The sequence below is a fragment of the Pristiophorus japonicus genome, unplaced genomic scaffold (assembly GCF_044704955.1).
Source record: "Pristiophorus japonicus isolate sPriJap1 unplaced genomic scaffold, sPriJap1.hap1 HAP1_SCAFFOLD_468, whole genome shotgun sequence".
In the NCBI taxonomy this organism is placed as follows: Eukaryota; Metazoa; Chordata; class Chondrichthyes; family Pristiophoridae; genus Pristiophorus; species Pristiophorus japonicus.
Window position 1 is genome coordinate 1 of NW_027254372.1, and position 20,053 is coordinate 20,053.

Here is a 20,053-nt window from a genome sequence, read left to right on the forward strand (position 1 = left end):
AAAGAAAGAGAGGGAGGGGAAGGAGGAGAGAGAGGGGGGAAGAGGAGAGAGTGGGGAGAGAGTGGATAGGGGGGAGAGTGGGTTGGGAGGGAGAAGGGGAGAGAGAGGGGAAGGGGAGAGAATGGGAAAGGGGAGAGAGAGGGGAAGGGGAGAGAGAGGGGAATGAGTGATGAACAGAGATGAGGAAAGTGAGAGAGCGGGAACGAGTAAAAAGAGGCAGAATGTTTAGTGATGGGGAAAGCAGGGAGAGAGGGAAAGGAGAGAGAGACAAGAATAGGGAAACCTTTTCTTCTAGGGTCGGTCTTGGAGCTGATTATTATTTATAATCAAAGCCTTTGTTAATTGACAGAGAATTTAAATACTGAGTAACTTTTGAGGAGGCCCCCCTGAAAGCTGAAGACACAACCCCAGGTTTACTAAACCAGTGCTCTAACCCCTGAGCTACAGAGCCACCTACTTTGGGAAAAGCAGGGGAAGGAGCAGGAAAGCGAGGGGAAGGGAAAAGAGAGAGTGGAAGGGGATAGAGAGGGGGAAGGTGGGACAGGGAGGAAGAGAGAGGGGAAGGGGAGAGACAGAGGGGGAAAGGAAAGAGGGGGGAAGGGGAGAGAGTGTGTGGAAGGGAGGGAGAGAGTGGATGGAGTGAGAGAGGGAATAGGAGAGAGGGGGGAGGAGTGGTTAGCAGACAGAGGTGTTGGGGAGAGAAGTAAGATAGACGAGGAAGGGGAGAGAGGGGAAGGACTGGGGAGAGAATGAAAGTAGAGAGGGAAGGGGAGAGAGAGAGGGGAAGGAGTGGGGAGAGAATGAAAGTAGAGAGAGAAGGGGAGAGCAAGAGAGGGGAAGGGAAGAGAGAGAGGGAAGGAGAGAGGGTGAGGCAAGGCAACGGGAAGAGGCAGAGCGGAATGAGTGAGAGATGGGGAAAGCGAGATAGCGGGAAAGTGAGAGAGGGGTAAAAAGATGTAAAACGGGTCATGATGGGGAAGGGAGAGAGAGATTTGGAAGGGGAGAGAGAGTGTAAGAGAGACGAGAAGAGGAGAGGGGGAAGGATGTGAGTTGAGCCTGTAGATCCAATGTCGAGCAGTTTAATATTTATAATTAAACCCCTTGTTAACTGATACTGAGCTAATTTTGAGTAGGCCCCAGTGAGATTTGAACTCACGACCCCTGAAGATAGGGAGAAAGAGAGAGGGGAAGGGGAGAGAGAGAGGCGGGGAGGGGAGGTGGAGAGAGGGGGGAAGGGGAGAGGGGGGAAGGGAGAGAGTGGGGAAGAGGGGAGATAGAGTTGGGAAGGGGAGAGAGTGGGGGAGATGAGAGGGGGGTGAGAGAGTGGGTAGAGAGTGGGGAGGGAGAAAGGAAGAGAGGGGGGAATGGGCCAGAGGGGGAAGTGGAGAGTCTGATGGGAATGGGAAGAGCGAGGACGAGGGAAGGAGAGAAAGGGAGGAAGGAGTGGGCGTAAAAAGTGGAGACAGGGGAGGGGAGAGAGAGAGTGGGGAAGAAAATGAAAAGGGAGAGGGGAAGGAGTGAGTGACACTGGATGGAGATAGAGGGGAAAGGGGAGAGAGAGGGGGAAGGGGAGAGAGAGAGGGGGAAGGGTAGAGAGAGGGAGAGGGGGATGGGGAGGGAGAGAGGGGGAAGGGGAGCGAGAGTGAGGGGAAGGAGAGGGAGAGGGAGGAGGAAATGAGTGGAAAAGAGAGAGGGAACGGCTGAGAAATTGAAAGATGTGAGAGAGGGGGGAATGGGAAAGAGAGAGGGGAAGGGGAGAGAGTGGGGAAGGGGAGAGAGAGGGGGAAGGGGAGAGAGAGCAGAATGAGTGATAACGAGAAACGGGGAGAGCGAGAGAGCGGGAAAGAGTAAAAAAAAGGCAGAATGTGAAGTGATGGGGAAAGCAGGGAGAGAGGTAGAAGGGGAAAGGATGGGTAAGGCGGCGAAAGGAGATCAGGAGAGTTTTTTGATCTCGGGATGATCTCGCAGCTGTTTAATATTTATAATTTAAATACTGAGCTAATTTTGAGTAGACCCCAGTGATATTTGTATTTACGACCTCTTGTTTACCAGATCAGTGCTCTAACCCCTGAGCTATGGAGTCACCTGCCCTGGGAAATACAGGGGAAGGAGCAGGAAAGAGAGGGGAAGAGAAAAGAGAGAGTGGAAGGAGTGACAGAGAGGGGGAAGGGGAGAGAGAGGGGAAGGGGAGAGAGACAGGCGGGTAGGGGAAAGATAGGGAGGGAGGGGGAGAGAGTGGTGAAGGAGTGAGAGAGCGGCGAAGGAGTGAGAGAGCGGTGAATGGGAGAGAGGGGGAAGGGAGAGAGGGGTAGGAGTGAGAGAGAGTATAACGAGTGTTGAAGAGCGGGAAGGGGAGTGGGGGTAAGGGGAGAGAGGGGGAAGGGGAGAGTGGGGGAGGGGAGAGCGTGGGGAGGGAGAAAGGGAGAGCGTGGGGAATGGGCCAGTGGGGGAGGGAGAGAGTCTGATGGGAATGGGGAGAGCGAGATGGAGGGAAGGAGAGAAAAGGAGGAGGAAGGGAGTGAGGGAGGGAGACAGGGGAGGAGAGAGAGTGGCGGAGAAAATGAAAAGGGAGAGGGGAAGGAGTGACCAACAGTGGACGGAGAGAGGGGGTAAGGGGAGAGAGAGGGTGGAGGGGAGAGAGAGAGGGAAGCAGAGAGAGGGAGGGGGAAGGGAGAGGGGGAAGGGGAGAGAGGGAGGGGGAAGCGGAAGGGGAGAGAGAGGGAAGCAGAGAGAGAGTGGGGAAGAGGAGAGAGAGGGGAATGAGTGATAAAGAGAAACGGGGAAAGTAAGAGAGCGGGAAAGAGTAAAAAGAGGCAGAATGTGCAGTGATGGGTAAAGCAGGGAGAGAGGGAGAAGGGGAAAGGACGGCTAAGGGGGCAAAATGAGAACAGGAGAGTCTTCTGTTCCAGGGTCGGTCTCAGAGCTGTTTAATATTTATAATTAAAGTCTTTGTTAATTGATGGTGAATTTAAATACTGAACTAATTTTGAGTATGCCCCAGTGAGATTTGAACTCACGACCCCTGGTTTACAAGACCAGTGCTCTAACGCCTGAGCTATGGAGCCACCTGTTTTGGGAAAAACAGGGGAAGGAGCAGGAAAGAGAGGGGAAGAGAAAATAGAGAGTGGAAGGAGTGAGAGAGAGGGGGAAAGGGAGAGAGAGAGAGGGGAAGGGGAGATTTAGAGGGGGGAATGGGCCAGAGGGGGAGGGGGAGAGTCTGATGGGAAAGGGGAGAGCGAGAGCGAGGGAAGAAGATAAAGGGAGGAGGGAGAGGGCGAGAAGAGTAGAGACAGGAGAGGGGAGAGAGAGTGGGGGGGGGAAGGGGAGGGAGAGAGGGAAGGGGACAGAAATGGGGAAGAGGAAGGGGAGAGAGAGGGTGGAGGGGAGAGAGATGGGAGGAATGGGAGATAGCGGGGAAGGAGAGAGATAGCGAGGGAAGGAGAGAGGGAGAAGGGGGAAGGTGCGAAAGCGATAGGGGAAGGAGAGAGAGAGTGGGAAGGGGAGAGAGAGAAGGGGGAAGGTGCAAGAGCGACGGGGGAAGGAGAGAGAGAGAGGGAAGGGGAGAAAATGAAAAGGGAGAGAGGAAGGAGTGAGCGAAAGTGGAAGGGGAGAGAGAGGGGGAAAGGGAGAGAGAGAGGGGGGAAGGGGAGGGAGAGAGGGAAGGGGAGAGAAATTGGGAAGGGGAAGGGGAGAGAGAGGGGGAGAGAGATGGGGGAAGTGGAGACAGCGGGGAAGGAGAGAGATAACGAGGGAAGGGGAGAGCGAGAAGGGGGAAGGTGCGAGAGCGATGGGGGAAGGAGAGAGAGAGAGGGAAGGGAAGAAGAGAGTGAGGGAATGGTGGAAGAGGAGCGAGAGGGGAAGGGGAGAGAGGGGGAAGGAGAGAGAGGGGAAGGGGAGAGAGAGGAGGAATTGGGTAGAGGAGAGAAAGGGAATGGGTGAGAGAGAGTGGGGAAGGGGAGAGAGTGGGGAAGGGGAGAGAGGGGATGAGTGATAAAGAGAAACGGGGAAAGCGAGAGAGAGTAAAAAGAGGCAGAATGTGCAGTGATGGGGAAAGCAATAAGAGAGGGAGGAAGGAGAGTTTTCTTTCAGGGTTGGTCCCAGAGCTGTTTTATATTTATAACTTTTGTGAACTAACAGTGAATTTAAATACTGAGCTAATTTTGAGAAGGCCTCAGTGAGACTTGAACTCACGACACCTGATTTACTCGACCAGTGCTCTCACCCATGAGCTATCGAGCCACCTGCTATGGGAAACACAGGTGAAGGAGCAGGAAAGAAAAAGAGAGGGAGGAGAAGGGGAGAATCTGATGGGAAAGGAGAGAGCGAGAGCGAGGGAAGGAGAGAAAGGGCGAGAATTGTGGAGCAGAGAGGAAGGGGAGAAGGGGAGACATGGAGGAAGAGAGTGGATGTTGTTGCATGGTCAGTCGTGGAGCTGTTTAATATTTAGAATTAAAACTCTTGTTAATTGACAATGAATTTTGAGTAAGAACCAGTAAGATTTAAACATACAACCAATGGTTTATAAGTTTACTGCTCTAACCCCTGAGCTACTAAGCAGCATTTGCAGATGACAACAGGGAAAGGAGTAGGAAAGAGAGCGGAAGGGAAAAGAGGAAACGGAAGGAGTGAGAGCGAGAGGGGGAAGGGGAAAGAGAGGGGGAAGGAGTGAGAGAGAGAGAGGAAGGGGAAAGAGAGACAGGGGGATGGGGAGAGAAAGGAGGAGGGGAGAGAGAGAAGGGGAGAGAGGGTGGAGAGAGTGGGTAGGGGAGAGAAGGGGGAAGGTGAGAGGGTGAGGCGAGGGAGACGGGAGAGAGTGAGAGAGGGGAATGAGTGAGAGACGGGCAAAGCGAGATAGTGGGAAAGTGAGATGGGGTAAAAAGATGTAGAACGGGTCATGATGGGTGTTATATATGTAAATCTGTAAATACCTTGTGTAACCACCAGAGGGCTCATCCCCTGAAGTCCTAAGGGATCCCACAATCCCTTGGGAGCACCTGTACTTAAGGAGGCCTCACAGGCTGCAGAGGCACTCTGGAGACCTGTAATAAAAGACTAAGGTCACGATTTGCTTTGAGCCCGCAGTATCTGGTCAGACTCTTTATTCATATACAACAACTGGCGACGAGATACAGATGACGAACCGAACGATGCAGAGAACAGTGGGCATCCTGGAGAAATTTTCGGAGGGAGATGATTGGGAAACCTTCGTGGAGCGACTCGACCAATACTTCGTGGCCAACGAGATGGAAGGAGAAACGAACGCTGCTTCTCCTCATCGTTTGCAAGGCACCAACGTATGGCCTCATGAAAAACCTGCTTGCTCCAGCGAAATCATACGATGAGTTGTGCACACTGGTCCGGGAGCATGGGAACCCGAAGGAAAGCGTTCTGATGGCGAGGTACCGGTTCTACACATGCAAGAGGTCTGAAGGCCAGGAAGTGGCAAGCTCTGTCACCGAGCTTTGGGGCCTTGCAGGACATTGTAAATTTTGAAGGACATTTGGAGCACATGCTCAAGGACTTCTATATACTTCGCAAACTTTTGCCTGTCAAGACCCCAACCTTGAGTAAGGCCATAGCGATAGCCCAGGCGTTTATTGCCACCAGTGACAATACTAAGCAAATCTCTCAGCACACAAGTGCTGTTGTTTTATAAACCTTTTATGATGGGGGTAGAGAGTCAAGGAGAGGGAGAGAGAAGGGGGGAGTTTGAAAGGAAAGGGCAAAGGCAGAAGAGAGTGATGCATATTTAAATACTAAACTAATTTTAAGTACGCCCCAGTGAGATTTGAACTCATGACCCCTGGTTTATAAGACCAGAGCTCTAATCCCTGAGCTATGGAGCCACCTGCTTTAATAATGACAGTGGAAGGAACAGAAATGAGAGGGGAAGGGGAGACAGGGCAGAAGTGAGAGGGGAAGGGGAGAGCGAGAGTGGAAGGAGTGAGAGAGAGAGAGTGGAAGTGGCGAGAGAGGGAGAGAAACGGGAGAGAGTGGTGAAGGAGTGAGAGAGAGGGGGAAGGATAGATCAGGAGAAAGAAAGAGGGGCAACGGAGAAAGAGAGTAACGGGGAAAGAGAGGTTAAGGGAAGAGAGAGGGAAGGAGTGAGAAAGAGTGAAGAAGAGGACAGAGCAGAAGGGGAGTGAGACAGGGGGAGGGGAGAGAAGGGAAGGGGAAGGGAAGAGAGGGGAAGGAGTGAGGGAGAGGGAGAAGGGGAGACAGGGAGGGGAAGGGGAGAGAGGGATGTGGGGAGAATGTAGAAGGGGGAGAGAGAAGGAAAGGAGTAGGAAAGAGGGAAGGGGAAAGAGAGGGAGGGGAAGGGGAGAGAGATGGGGAAGGGAAAGAGAGGGAGAAGGGAAGAATCTGAAAGGAAAGGGAAAGGAGAGAGGGACGAAAGAGTGAGAGAGAGGAGGGGAAGGGGAGAGAAAGGGAGGAAGGGGAAAGAGATGTTAAGGGGAGAGAGGGGGAAGGAGTGAGAGAGAGAGAGGGGGAGGGCAGAGAGTGAGGGGAGAGAGGGTGAGGTGAATGAGGGGGAAAGGGAGAGAGAGGGGAATGAGTGAGAGACGGGGAAATCAAGATGGTGGGAAAGGGAGAGAGGGGTAAAAAGATGTCGAACAGGTCATGATGGGTGTTATCTATGTAAACCTGTAAATACTTTGTGTAACCACCAGAGGGCTCATCCCCTGGAGTCCCAAGGGTTCCCACAATCCCTTGGGAGCACCTGTACTTCAGGAGGCCTCACAGGCTGGAGAGGCACTCTGGAGACCTGTAATAAAAGAGTAAGGTCAACTTTGCTTTGAGCCCGCAGTATCTGGTCAGACTCTTTATTCATACACAACAACTAGCGACGAGATACTGATGAACCCAAAGATGCAGAGAACAGTGGGCATCCTGGAGAAATTTTCAGAGGGAGATGATTGGGAAACCTTCGTGGGGCGACTCGACCAATACTTCGTGGCCAACCCCTGAGCTATGGAGCCACCTGCTATAAAGAAGCCAGGGGGAGGAGCAGGAAAGAGAGGGGAAGTGAGACAAGGAGGCAGAGAGAGGGGAAGGGGTGAGCGAGAGTGGAAGGAGTGAGACGGGGGGAAGGGGAGGGAGAGAGAGAAGGAGAGAGAGAGGGGGAGGGAGAGAGATGGGGGGAAGGAGAGAGAGCGGGGGAAGGAGAGAGATAGTGAGGGAAGGGGAGAGGAAGAAGGGGGAAGGTGCGAGAGCGACGGGGGAAAGAGAGAGGGACAGGGGGAAGGGGAGAGAGAGAGAGGGAAGGGGAGAGAGAGTGTGGAAATGGGTGGAGGAAAGAGGGAATGTGTGAGAGAGAGGAAGATGTGAGAGAGAGAGGGGGAAAGGGAAAGAGAGGAAAGGGAACGGCAGAGAGTGGGGAAGGGGAGAGAGTGGGGAAGGGGAGAGAGAGGGGAATGAGTGATAAAGAGAAACGGGGAAAGCGAGAGAGCGGGAATGAGTAAAAGAGGCAGAATGTGTAGTGATGGGGAAGGCAGGGAGAGAGGGACAAAAGGAGAAAGTTTTCTTTTAGGGTCAGTCTCAGAGCTTTTTTATATTTTTAGCCTTTGTTAATTGACAGTGAATTTTAATACTGAGCTAATTTTGAGTAGGGCTTTGCTGGAATGTTGAACCCGCGACCTCTGGTTTAATAGACCAGTGCTGTAACCCCTGAGCTATGAAGCCACCTGCTCTGCAACGGAGCAGGAAATAGTGGAGAAGGGAAAAGAGAGAGTGGCAGGGGAGAGAGAGAGGGGGAAGGGGAGAGAGTGAGGAAGGAGTGAGAGAGAGGGGGAGGGGGAGAGAGGGAGGAAGAGAGAGTGGAAGGGGAGGAGAGCGGGGGAAGGGGAGAGAGAGAGGGGAAGGGGAGAGAGTGGGAAAGGAGTGAGAGAGAGGGGAAAAGGGAGACAGGGAGGAAGAGAGAGGGGAAGGGGAGAGACAGACGGGGAGAGGAAAGAGGGGGGAAGGGGAGAGAGTGTGTGGAAGGGAGGGAGAGAGTGGATGGAGTGAGAGAGGCAAGGGGAGAGAGGGGGAAGGAGTGGTTAGTGGACAGAGGGGTTAGGGAGAGAAGTAAGATAGACGAGGAAGGAGGGAGAGGGGAAGGAGTGGGGAGCGAATAAAAGTAGAGAGGGAAGGGGAGAGCAAGAGAGGGGAAGGGGAGAGAGAGGGGAATGGGAGTGAGGGGGAAGGAGAGAGGGTGAGGCGATCGAGTGGAAAGGGGGCAGAGGGGAATGAGTGAAAGACGGGGTAAAAAGATGTAGAACGGGTCGTGATGGGGAAGGCAGAGAGGGCTTTGGAAGGGGAGAGAAAGTGCAAGAGAGACGAGCCTGTTGTTGCAGGGTCAGTCTTAGAACTGTTAAATATTTATAATTAAAGCCCTTGTTAATTGACGGTGAATTTAAATACTGAGCTAATTTTGAGTAGGCCCCCAGTAAGATTGGAGCTCACAACCAATGGTTTATAAGTCGAGTGCTCTAACTCAGAACTACTAAGCCACATTTGCAGTAGCTGACAGGGAAAGAGTAGGAAAGAGAGGGGAAGGGAAAAGAGAGAGTTGAGGGAGTGAGAGACAGAGGGAAGGGGAGAGAGAGAGGGAAGGAGAGAGAGAGGGAAGGGAAAAAAGAGACAGGGGGATGGGGAGAGAAAGGGGGAGGGGAGAGAGAGAAGGGGAGAGAGGGTGGAGAGAGTGGGTAGGAGAGAGAGGGAGAGGGGGAAGGTGTCAGGGTGAGGCGAGGGAGACGGGAGAGAGTGAGAGAGGGGAATGAGTGAGAGACCGGAAAGCAAGATGCTGGGAAAGGGAGAGAGGGGTAAAAAGATATAGAACGGGTCATGATGGGTGTTATATGTGTAAACCTGTAAATACTTTGTGTAACCACCAGAGGGCTCATCTCCTGGAGTCCCAAGGGATCCAACAATCCCTTGGGAGCACCTGTACTTAAGGAGGCCTCACAGGCTGGAGAGGCACTCTGGAGACCTGTAATAAAAGACTAAGGTCACACTTTGCTTTGAGCCCGCAGTATCTGGTCAGACTCTTTATTCATACATAACAACTGGCAACGAGATACAGATGACGAACCCAACGATGCAGAGAACAGTGGGCATCCTGGAGAAATTTTCGGCGGCAGATGATTGGGAAACCTTCGTGGAGCGACTTGACCAATACTTCGTGGCCAACGAGACGGAAGGATAAACGAACGCTGCCAAACGAAGGGCGATTCTCCTCACCGTTTGCAGGGCACCAACGTATGGCCTCATGAAAAACCTGCTTGCTCCAGCGAAACCCACAGGGAAATCGTACGATGAGTTGTGCACACTGGTCCGGGAGCATGGGAACCCGAAGGAAAGCGTTCTGATGGTGAGGTATCGGTTCTACACGTACAAGAGGTCTGAAGGCCAGGAAGTGACAACCTATGTCGCTGAGCTAAGGGGCCTTGCAGGACATTGCAAATTTTGAGCACATGCTCAAGGACTTATTTGTACTTGGCATTGGCCACGAAACTATACTTCGCAAACTTTTGACTGCAGAGACCCCAACCTTGAGTGAGGCCATAGCGATAGCCCAGGCGTTTATTGCCACCAGTGACAATACAAAGCAAATCTCTCAGCACACAAGTGCTGCGAACAAGGTGATGTTGTTTTATTAACCTTTTATGATGGGGGGAGAGGGAGAGTGGAGGAGGGAGGCAAGGAAAGAGAGAGAGAGCGAGAGAGAGAAGGGGACAGTCTGAAAGGAAAGGGAAAATCCCCCTCTCCTTTTATAGGGGGCACTGGAAAAAGGAAAAATTTGATTTTAGTGCCAAAAAAAAAAAGGAAAGGGAAAAGTGAGAAGGCAGAAGAGAATGCCAGAAATGAGAGATGCATATTTAAATACCAAACTAATTTTGGGTAGGCTCCAGTGAGATTAGAATTCACGACCCCAGTTTTACAACACCAGTGCTCTAACCCCTGAGCTATGGAGTCATCTGCTTTAACGAAGCCAGGGGAAGGTGCAGGAAAGAGAGGGGAAGGTGCGAAAGGGAGGCAGAGAGAGGGGAAGGGGAGAGCGAGAGTGGAAGGAGTGAGAGAGAGGAGAAGGGGAGAGAGAGGTGGAGGAATGGGAAAGAGTGGTGAAGGAGTGAGAGAGAGAGGGAAGGGTAGATTGGGAAAAAGAGAGAGGGTCAGGGGAGAGAGAGGGACGGGGAAAGAGAGGTGAAGGGAAGAGAGGGGGAAGGAGTGAGAAAGAGTGAAGAAGAGAGAGGACAGGGGGAGGGGAGAGAAGTGAAGGGGAAGGGAAGAGAAGGGAAGGAGTAGGAGAGAGGAAGGGGAAGGGGAGAGAGATGGGGTACGGAAAGAGAGGGGAAGGGTAGAGAGAGGGAGAAGGGAAGAATCTGAAAGGAAAGGGAAAGGAGAGAGAGAGGAGGGAGGGAAGAGAGAGTGAGAGAGAGTGGGGAAGGTGAGAGAGTGGGTAAGGGGAGAGAGTGGGGAAGGGGAGAGAGTGGGGCAGGGGAGAGAGAGTGGGGAAGAGGAGAGAGTGGGGAAGGTGAAGAGAGTGGGTAAGGGGAGAGAGTGGGTGAGTGGGGAAGGGGGGAGAGAGTGGGGAAGGGGGGAGAGGAGAGAGAGGAGAAGGGTAGAGAGAGAGGGGAAGGGGAGAGAGTGGGGAAGGGGAGAGAGAGTGGGGAAGAGGAGAGAAGGGGAGAGAGGGGAGAGAGTGGGGAAGGGGAGAAAGTGGGGAAGGAAAGAGAGGGGAAGGGAAGAGAGAGGGGAATGAGTGAGAAATGTAGCGAGGAAAACGAGAGAGCAGGAACGAGTAAAAAGAGGCAGAATATGTAATGATGGGGAAAGCAGAGAAAGAGGGAAAGGGACAAGAACAGGGAAACCTTTTGTTCCAGGTTCGGTCTCGGAGCTGTTTAATATTTATAATTAAATCCCTTGTTAAATGACGGTGAATTTAAAAACTGACCTCATTTTGTGTAAGTCTCACTGAGATTTGAACCCACGACCCCTGGTTTACAGGACCAATGCACTAACCCCTGAGGTATGGAGCCACCTGTTTTGGGAAAGACAGGGGAAGGAGCAGGAAAGATAGGGGAAGGGAAAAGAGAGAGTGGAAGGAGTGAGAGAGAGGGGGAAGGGAAGAGAGAGAGAGAGGGGAAGGGAGACAGCGAGGAAGAGAGGAAGCTGGGGAAAGAGAGGGAGGGGATGCAGAGAGAGAGAGTGTGTGGAATGGTGGGGAGAGAGAAGGGAAGGAGTGGGAGAGAAGGGAGGAAGGGGAGAGAGAGGGGGAAGGGGAGAGCGTGAGGGGAGGGAGGGGGAAGGCGGGGAGAGGGGAATGAGTGACAGACGGGGAGAGTGAGAGAGGGAAGGGGAGAGAGAGGGAGCCGAGTCGAGAGAGGGGAAGGGGAGTGTGAGGGGAAGGGAGAGAGAGGGGGAAGAATAGAGAGTGAGGGGAGAGAGGGGGAATTAGAAAGAGGGTGTGATGAGGGAGGGGGAAAGGGGGAGAGGGTAATGAGTGATAGACGGGAAAGCAAGATAGTGGGAAAGGGAGAGGGGGGTAAAAAGATGTAGAATGGGGCGTGATGGGGAAGGGAGAGAGAGATTTGGAAGGCGAGAGAGAGTGTAAGAGAGACGAGAAGATAAGAGGGGGAAGGGTGTGAGGGGAGCCTGTTGTTCCAGGGTCGGTCTCGGAGCTGTTTAATATTTATAATTAAAGCCCTTGTTAATTGACGGTGAATTTAAATACTGAGCTAATTTTGAGCAGGCCCCAGTGAGATTTGAACCAACGACCCCTGGAGACAGGGAGGAAGAGAGAGGAGAAGGGATGAGAGAGAAGCAGAGAGGGGAAAGAGAGGGAGGGGATGGGGAGAGAGTGGCGAAGGAGTGAGAGAGCGACGAAAGAGTGAGAGAGCGGTGAATGGGAGAGAGGGAGAAGGGAGAGAGGGGGGAGCAGAAAGGGAGAGAGGTGGGAATGGGCCAGAGGGGGAGGGGGAGAGTCTGATGGGAAAGGGGAGAGTGAGAGCGAGGGAAGGAGAGAAAGGGAGGTGGGAAGGGGGTGAGAAGAGTGGAGACAGCGGAGGGGAAGGAGAGAGTGGGGGAGAAAATGAAAAGGGAGAGGGGAAGGAGTGAGTGACAGTGGAAGGGGAGAGAGAGGGGGAAGGGGAGAGAGTGGGTGAAGGGGAGAGAGAGGGGGAAGGGGAGAGAGGGAGGGGGAAGGGAGAGAGTGGGGGAAGAGGAGAGAATGAGGGGGAAGGGGAGAGAGAGGTGGAAGGAGAGAGAGAGGAAAGGGGAGAGAGGGAGGGGGAAGGTGAGAAAGGGGTGAAGGGGAGAGAGAGGGAGGGGAACGGGAGAGAGAGGGGAAGGGAAGAGAATGGGGAAGGGGAGAGAGTGGGGAAGGGATGAGGGGAATGAGTGATAAAGAGAAACAGGGAAAGCGAGAGAGCGGGAAAGAGTAAAAAGAGGCAGAATGTGCAAAGCAGGGAGAGAAGGAGAAGGAGAAAGGCTGGGTCAGGGGGCGAAAGGCAAGAACAGGAGAGACTTTTGTTTTCGGATCGGTCTGAGAGCTGTTTAATATTTATAATTAAAGTCCTTGTTTATTGACAGTGAATTTTGAGTAGGCCCCAGTGAGATTGGAACCCACAACTCCTGGTTTACTAGACCAGTGCTCTAACCCCTGAGCTATGGAGCCACCTCCACTGGGAAAGACAGGGGAAAGAGCAGGAAAGAGAGGGGAAGTGAAAAGAGAGAGTGGGAGTAGTGAGAGAGAGGGGGGAAGGGGAAAGGGAGCGAGTGGGTAGGTAGGAATGAGAGGGAGGGGAAGGGGAGAGTGTGGGGAAGGAGTGAGAGAGAGGGGGAGGGGAAGACAGGGAGGAAGAGAGAGGGGAAGGGGAGAGTGAGGTTAGAGGGGGAAGGAGTGAGAGAGAGGGGGAGGGGAGAGAGAGAGGGGGAGGGGAGAGAGGGGGAAAACCTGAAAGGAAAGGGAAAAGAGAACGACAGGAGGGAGGGAAAAGGGAAAAGGGGAAAGAGAGAGATGCAGGGGAAGGGGAGAGTGAGCGTGGATGGAGTGAGAGAGGTGGAAGGAGTGGTTAGCAGACAGAGGGGTTGGGGAGAGAATAAGATCGACAAGGAAGGAGAGTGAGATAGTGGGAAAGGGAGAGAGATATTTGGATGGAGAGAAAGTGTAACAGAGATGAGAAGAGGAGAGCAGAGAGTTGTTAAAGGGTCAGTCTCAGAGCTGTTCGATATTTATAATTAAAGCCCTTGTTAATTTACAGTGAATTTCGAGTATGCCCCAGGGGGATTTGATCCCACAACCTCTGGTTTACTCGACCAGTGCTCTAACCCCTGAGCTATGGAGCCAACTGCTTTGAGAAAGATAGGGGAAGGAGCAGGAAAGGGAGGGGAAGGGAGAAGAGAGAGTGAAAGGGGTGAGAGAGAGGGGAAGGGGAGGCAGCGAGGAAGAGAGGGAGGCGGGGAAAGAGGGGGAGGGGATGGAGAGAGAGAGAATGTGGAAGGGTGGGGAGAGAGGGGAAGGAGTGGGAGAGAGGGGGAGGGGAGAGAGTGGGTGGGGAGAGAGTGGGGAATGAGTGAGAGAGAAGAAAGGAAGGGGAGACTGGGAGAAAGAGAAAGGGGAAGGGGAGAGAGAGGTTAAGAGGAGAGAGGGGGAAGGAGTGAGAGAGAGAGGGGGAGGGCAGAGGGGGGAAGGGGATAGAATGAGAGAGAGGGAAGGGGAGACAGCGAGGAAAAGAGTGAGGTGGGGAAAGAGAGGGAGGGGATGGAGAGAGATAAAGTGTGTGGAAGGGTGGGGAGAGAGAAGGGAAGGAGTGGGAGAGAAGGGAGGAAGGGGAGACTGGGAGAAAGAGAGAGGGGAAGGGGAGAGAGAGGTTAGAGGGGGAAGGAGTGAGAAGGGGAGGGGAGAGAGAGGGGGAAATCCTGAAAGGAAAGGGAAAAGAGAAAGACAGGAGGGAGGGAAAAGGGAAAAGGGGAAAGAGAGAGAGTGGAAGGAGTGAGCGAGAGGGGGAAAGGGGAACAAGAGGCAGGGGAAGGGGAGAGAGTGGGGAAGGGAAGAGAGAGGGGAGGGAGGGAGAAGGCGGGGAGAGGGGAATGAGGGGAAGACGGGGAGAGTGAGCGAGGGAAGGGGAGAGAGAAGGAGCCGGGTAGAGAGAAGGGAAGGGGAGTGTGAGGGGAAGGGAGAGAGGGGGGAAGGATAGAGAGTAAGGGGAGAGAGGGGGAATGAGAAAGAGGGTGTGGTGAGGGAGGGGGAAGGGGGAGAGGGGAATGAGGGAGAGACAGGGAAAGTGAGATAGCGGGAAAAAGATTTAGAACGGGTTGTGATGGGGAAGGGAGATAGAGTGCAAGAGAGATGAGCCTGTTGTTCCAGAGTCGGTCTGAGAGCTGTTTCATATTTATAATTAAATCCTTTGTTAATTAACAGCAAATTTAAATACTGAGCTAATTTTGAGTCGGCCCTAGTAAGATTTGAACCCATGCCCACGGGTTCAAAAGACCAGTGCTCTAATCCCTGAGCTATGGAGCCACTTTCAGAAAGATAGGGGAAGGAGCAGAAAAGAGAGAGGAAGGGAAAAGAGAGAATGGAAGGAGTGAGAGAGAGGGGGAAGGGGTGAGAGAGTGGAAGGAGAGAGAGAGAAGGGAGGGGAAGGGGTGAGAGAGTAGAAGAAGTGAGAGAGAGGGGACAGGAGGAACGAGTGAGAGAGAGGGGAAGGGGAGAGAGTGGGGATGGAGTGAGAGAGACGGAAGGGAAGACAGCGAGGAAGAGAAGGATGTGGGGAAAGAGAGGGAGGGGATAGAGAGAGAGTGTGGAATGGAGGGAGAGAGAGGGGAAGGAGTGGGAGAGAGAGGGAGGGGAGAGAGCGTAAGGGGAGAGAAAGGGGAATGAGGGAGAGAGAGGGGGAAGGGAAAAGAGAGAGTGGGAGGAGAAGGGGCGGAGGAGGGGAAGGAGTGAGAGAGAGGAGAGAGGAAAAGAGAGATGGAGTGAGGGGCAAGATAGAGGAGGAAGGAGAGAGAGGGGAAGGAGTGAGTAAAGAATGATAGTGGAGAGGGGAAGGGAAGAGGGTGAGGGGAGAGAGAGGAATGAGTGAGTGATGGGGAAAGCGATAGCGGGAAAGGGAGAGAGGGGTAAAAAGATGTAGAAAGTGGAAGGCGGAGAGAGATTTTGATTGAGAGAAAGTGCAATCGAGACGAGAGCCTGTTGATCCAGGGTCGCTCACGGAGCTGTTTGATATTTATAATTAAAGCCCTTGTTAATTGACATACTGAGCTAAATTTGAGTAGGCCCCAGTGAAATTTGAACTCACGACCCCTGGTTTACGAGACCAGTGCTCTAACCTCTCAGCTATGGAGCCGCCTGTTTAGAAACAAATAGGGGAAGGAGCAGGAAAGAGAGGGGAAGGAAAAAGAGAGAGTGGAAGGAGTGTAAGAGAGAGGGGAAGGGGAGAGTGAGCGGATGGAGTGAGAGAGGGAAGGTGAGACAGGGAGGAAGAGAGAGGGGTATGGGAGAGAGAGGGAGGGGAAAGGGAGCAAGAGGGGAAAGAGTAAGAGAGAGGAGAGAGGAAAAGAGAGGGGGAGGGGGAGAGCGGGAAGACGGGAGTAAGAGGGGAAGGAGAAAAGAGAGGGGAAGGGGAAAGAGAGGGAAGGAGTGAGGAATGAATGAAAGTAGAGAGGGGAAGGAGAAAGGGGAACGAGAGAGGGTGAGGCGAGGGAGGGGAAAGAGGAAGAGGGGAATGAGTGAGAGACGGGGAAAGGGAGATAGTGGGAAAGGGAGAGAGGGGTAAAAAGATGTAGAACGGGAGAGAGAGATTTGGAAGGGGAGAGAGTGGGGAAGGGGAGAGAGGGGAGAGAGGGAAGGGGAGAGAGTGGGGAAGGGGAGAGAGGGGAGAGAGGGAAGGGGAGAGAGTGGGGAAGGGGAGAGAGTGGGGAAGGGGAGAGAGAGGGGAAGGGGAGAGAGTGGGGAAGGGGAGAGAGTGGTTAAGGGGAGAGAGTGCGGAAGGGAACAGAATGGGGAAGGGGAGAGAATGGGGAAGGGGAGAGCGAGGGGAAGGGGAGAGAGTGGGGAAGGGGAGAGAGTGGGGAAGGGGAGAGAGAGGGGAAGGGGAGAGAGTGGGGAAGGGGAAAGAGTGGGGAAGGGGAGAGAGTGGAATGAGTGAGAAAAGTAGCGGGGAAAATGAGAGAGCGGGAAGGAGTAAAAAGAGTCAGAGTGTGTAGTGATGGGGAAAGTAAGGAGAGAGGGAAAGGGTGGGTCAGGGGACGATAGACAAGAACAGGAAAGCCGTTTGATCTTGGGTCAGTCTCAGAGTTGTTTAATATTTACAATTAAAGCCCTTGTTAATTGAAAATGAATTTAAACAATTTTTGAATCGGCCCCAGTGCAATTTGAACTCACAACACCTAGTTTATAAATCCAGGGCTTTAACCCCTAAGCTATGGAGCCACTTTTGCTGGTGAAGATACGGGAAGGAGCAGGAAAGAGAGGGGAAGGGAAAAGAGAGAGTGGAAGGAGTGAGAGAGAGGGGGAAGGGGAAAGAGAGGTGGAAGGAGAGAGAGAGAGAGGAAGGGGAAAGAGAGACAGGGGGATGGGGAGATAAAGAGGGAGGGGAGAGAGAGAAGGGGAGAGAGGGTGGAGAGAGTGGGTAGGGAAGAGAGGGAGAGGGGGGAAGGTGAGAGGGTGAGGCGAGGGTGACGGAAGAGAGTGAGAGAGGGAATGAGTGAGAGACGGGGAAAGCAAGATGGTGGGAAAGGGAGAGAGGGATAAAACGATATAGAACGGTTCATGATCGGTGTTATATATGTAAACCTGTAAATACCTTGTGTAACCACCAGAGGGCTCATTCCCTGGAGTTCCAAGGGCTCCCACAATCCCTTCGGAGCACCTGTACTTAAGGAGGCCTCACAGGCTGGAGAGGCAGTCTGGAGACCTGCAATAAAAGACTAAGGTCATACTTTGCTTTGAGCCCGCAATATCTGGTCAGGCTCTTTATTCATACATAACAACTGGTGACGAGATACAGATGACGAACCCAACGATGCAGAGAACAGTGGGCATCCTGGAGAAATTTTTGGAGGGAGATGATTGGGAAACCTTTGTGGAGCGACTCGACCAATACTTCGTGGCCAACGAAATAGAAGGAGAAATGAACGCTGCCAAACGAAGGGCGATTCTCCTCACCGTTTGCAGAGCACCAACATATCGCCTCATGAAAAACCTGCTTGCTCCAGCGAAACCCACAGAGAAATCGTACGATGAGTTGTGCACACTGGTCCGGGAGCATGGGAACCCGAAGAAAAGTGTTCTGATGGCGAGGTACCGGTTCTACACGTACAAGAGGTCTGAAGGTCAGGAAGTGGCAAGTTATATCACCAAGCTAAGGGGCCTTGCAGGACATTGCAAATTTTGAAGGACATTTGGAGCACATGCTCAAAGACTTCTTTGTACTTGGCATTGGCCACGAAACTATACTTCGCAAACTTTTGACTGTAGAGACCCCAACCTTGAGTGAGGCCATAGCGATAGCCCAGGCGTTTATTGCCACCAGTGACAATACTAAGCAAATCTCTCAGCACACAAGTGCTGCTACAAGTACTGTGAACAAAGTGATGTTGATTTATAAATCTTTTATGAAGGGGAGAGCGAGAGAGAGAGTGGAGGGCTGTGGGGAGGGGGGCAAGGAGAGGGAAAAAGAAGGGAATGGGAGAGAGAAAGAGAGGGAGAATGAGAGATTCCGAAAGGAAAGGGAAAAGTGAGAGTGAGGAGGGAGAGCGAAAGTGAAAAGGCAGAGGCAGAAATGCATATTTAAATACTAACTTTGAGTAGGCCCCAGTGATATTTGAACTCACGACGCTTGGTTTACGAGACCAGTGCTTTAACGCCTGAGCTATGGAGCTACCTGCTGTAAGGAAAACAGGGGAAGGAGCAGGAAAGTGAGGGGAAGGGAGACAGGGAGGCAGAGAGAGGGGAAGGGGAGAGTGAGGGTGGAAGGTGAGAGAGAGAGGGGAAGGGGAGAGAGAGGTGGAGAAACGGGAGAGAGTGTTGAAGGAGTGAGGGAAGGATAGATTAGGAGAAAGATAGAGGGACGGGGTGAGAGAGAGGGACGGGCAAAGAGAGGTTAAGGGAAGAAAGGGGGAAGGAGTGAGAAAGAAGAGGGAGCAGAAGGGGAGTGGAGAGAGGGGGAAGGGGAGACAGGGAAGAATGTAGAATGTAGGAGGGAGAGAGAGAAGGGAAGGAGTAGGAAAGAGGGAAATATAGGGTGGAAGGGGAGAGGAAAAATCTGAAAGGAAAGAGAATAGAGAGGAGGGGAAGGGGGAAGGAGTGAGAATCTGAAAGGGTGGGAGGAATAACACACAGGTATTTAAATACTAAATTGGCCCGAGTGAGATTTGAACCCACAGACACTGGATGACAAGATCAGTGCTCTAACCCCTGAGCTATGGAGCAACCTGTTCTGGGCAAGACAGGGGATAGAACAGAAAAGAGAGGGGGAAGGGAAAAGAGAGAGTGGAACGAGTGAGAGAGGGGGAAGGGGAGAGAGCGGATGGAGTGAGAGAGGGAAGGTGAGACAGGAGGAAGAGAGACGGGTATGGGAGAGAGAGGGACGGAAAGGGGAGCAAGAGCAGAAGGAGTAAGAGTGAGGAGAGAGGAAAAGAGAGGGGGCGGGGCAGAGAGAGGGAAGGAGTGAGGAAAGAATGAAAGTAGAGAAGGGAAGGAGAAAGGGGGAAGGAGAGAGGGTGAGGTGAGGGATGGGGAAGGGGGGAGAGGGGAATGAGTGAGAGACAAGGAAAGCGAAATAGTGGGAAAGGAAGAGAGGGGTAAAAAGATGTCGAACGGGTCATGATGGGGAAGGGAGAGAGCGATTTGGAAGGGGAGAGAGAGTGTGAGAGAGACGAGAAGAGGAGAGGGGAAAGGGTGTGAGGGGAGCCTGTTGTTCCAGGGTCGGTCTCGGAGCTGTTTAATATTTATAATTAAAACCCTTGTTAATTGACAGTGAATTTAAATACTGAACTAATTTTGAGTAGGCCCCAGTGAGATTTGAACTCACAATCCCTGGGGACAGGAAGGAAGAGAGAGGGCAGGGGGAGAGCGAGAGGCGGAGAGGGGAAAGAGAGGGAGGAAGGGGGACAGTGAGAGAGTGGCGAAGGAGTGAGAGAGCGGCGAAGGAGTGAGAGAGTGGCGAATGGGAGAGAGGGGTAGGAGTGAGAGAGAGGGTAACGCGTGTTTAAGAGCAGGAAGGGGAGAGAGGGGGGAATTGGAGCAAGGGGGGGCAGGGAGAAAGTGAGAGAGGGGGGAATGGGCCAAAGGGGGAGGGGGAGAGTCTGAGGGGAAAGGGGAGAGCGAGAGCGAGGTAAAGAGACAAAGGGAGGAGGGAGGGGGCCGAGAAGAGTGGAGACAGGGGAGGGGAGGGAGTGTGTTGGGAGAAAATGAAAAGGGAGAGGAGAATGCATGAACGACAGTGGAAGGGGAGGGAGAGGGGGAAGGGGAGAGTGAGAAAAGTAGAGGGGAAAGTTAGAGAGGGGGAAAGAGGAACAGCACAGACTTTTGTTCCCGGGTCGGTCTCAGAGCTGTTTAATATTTAAAATTAAATCCTTCGTTAATTGACAGTGAACTTAAATACTGAGCTAATTTTGAGTAGGCCCCAGTAAGATTTGATCGCTCGACCCGCTGGTTTACTAGACCAGCGCTCTAATCCCTGAGCTATGGAGCCACCTGCTTTTAGAAAATCAGGGGAAGGAGCAGGAAAGAGAGGGGAAGGGAAAAGAGAGAGTGGAAGGCGTGAGAGAGAGGGGGAAGACGAGAGAGAGGGAGGGGAAAGAGAGACAGGGGGATGGGGAGAGAAAGGGGGAGGAGAGAGAGAGAAGGGGAGAGAGGATGGAGAGAGTGGGTAGGGGAGAGAGGGAGAGGGGGAAGGTGAGAGGGTGAGGCGAGGGAGACGGGAGAGAGTGAGAGAGGGGACTGAGTGAGAGACGGGGAAAGCAAGATGGTGGGAAAGGGAGAGAGGGGTAAAAAGATGTAGAATGGGTCATTTATATGTAAACCTATAAATACCTTGTGTAACCACCAGAGGGCACATTCCCT

The 20,053-nt window shown here is 52.9% G+C and overlaps 3 non-coding genes across 3 annotated transcripts; all 3 read right to left on the reverse strand.

Moving 5' to 3' along the window:
- Window positions 1–2,987: 2,987 nt before the first annotated feature.
- trnat-ugu (transfer RNA threonine (anticodon UGU)) lies at window positions 2,988–3,065 on the reverse strand. The gene has a single exon. It is a non-coding gene; the product is annotated as a tRNA-Thr (tRNA).
- Window positions 3,066–12,585: 9,520 nt separating this feature from the next.
- trnat-agu (transfer RNA threonine (anticodon AGU)) lies at window positions 12,586–12,658 on the reverse strand. The gene has a single exon. It is a non-coding gene; the product is annotated as a tRNA-Thr (tRNA).
- Window positions 12,659–15,259: 2,601 nt separating this feature from the next.
- trnat-cgu (transfer RNA threonine (anticodon CGU)) lies at window positions 15,260–15,332 on the reverse strand. Its single transcript has one exon. It is a non-coding gene; the product is annotated as a tRNA-Thr (tRNA).
- Window positions 15,333–20,053: the final 4,721 nt, after the last annotated feature.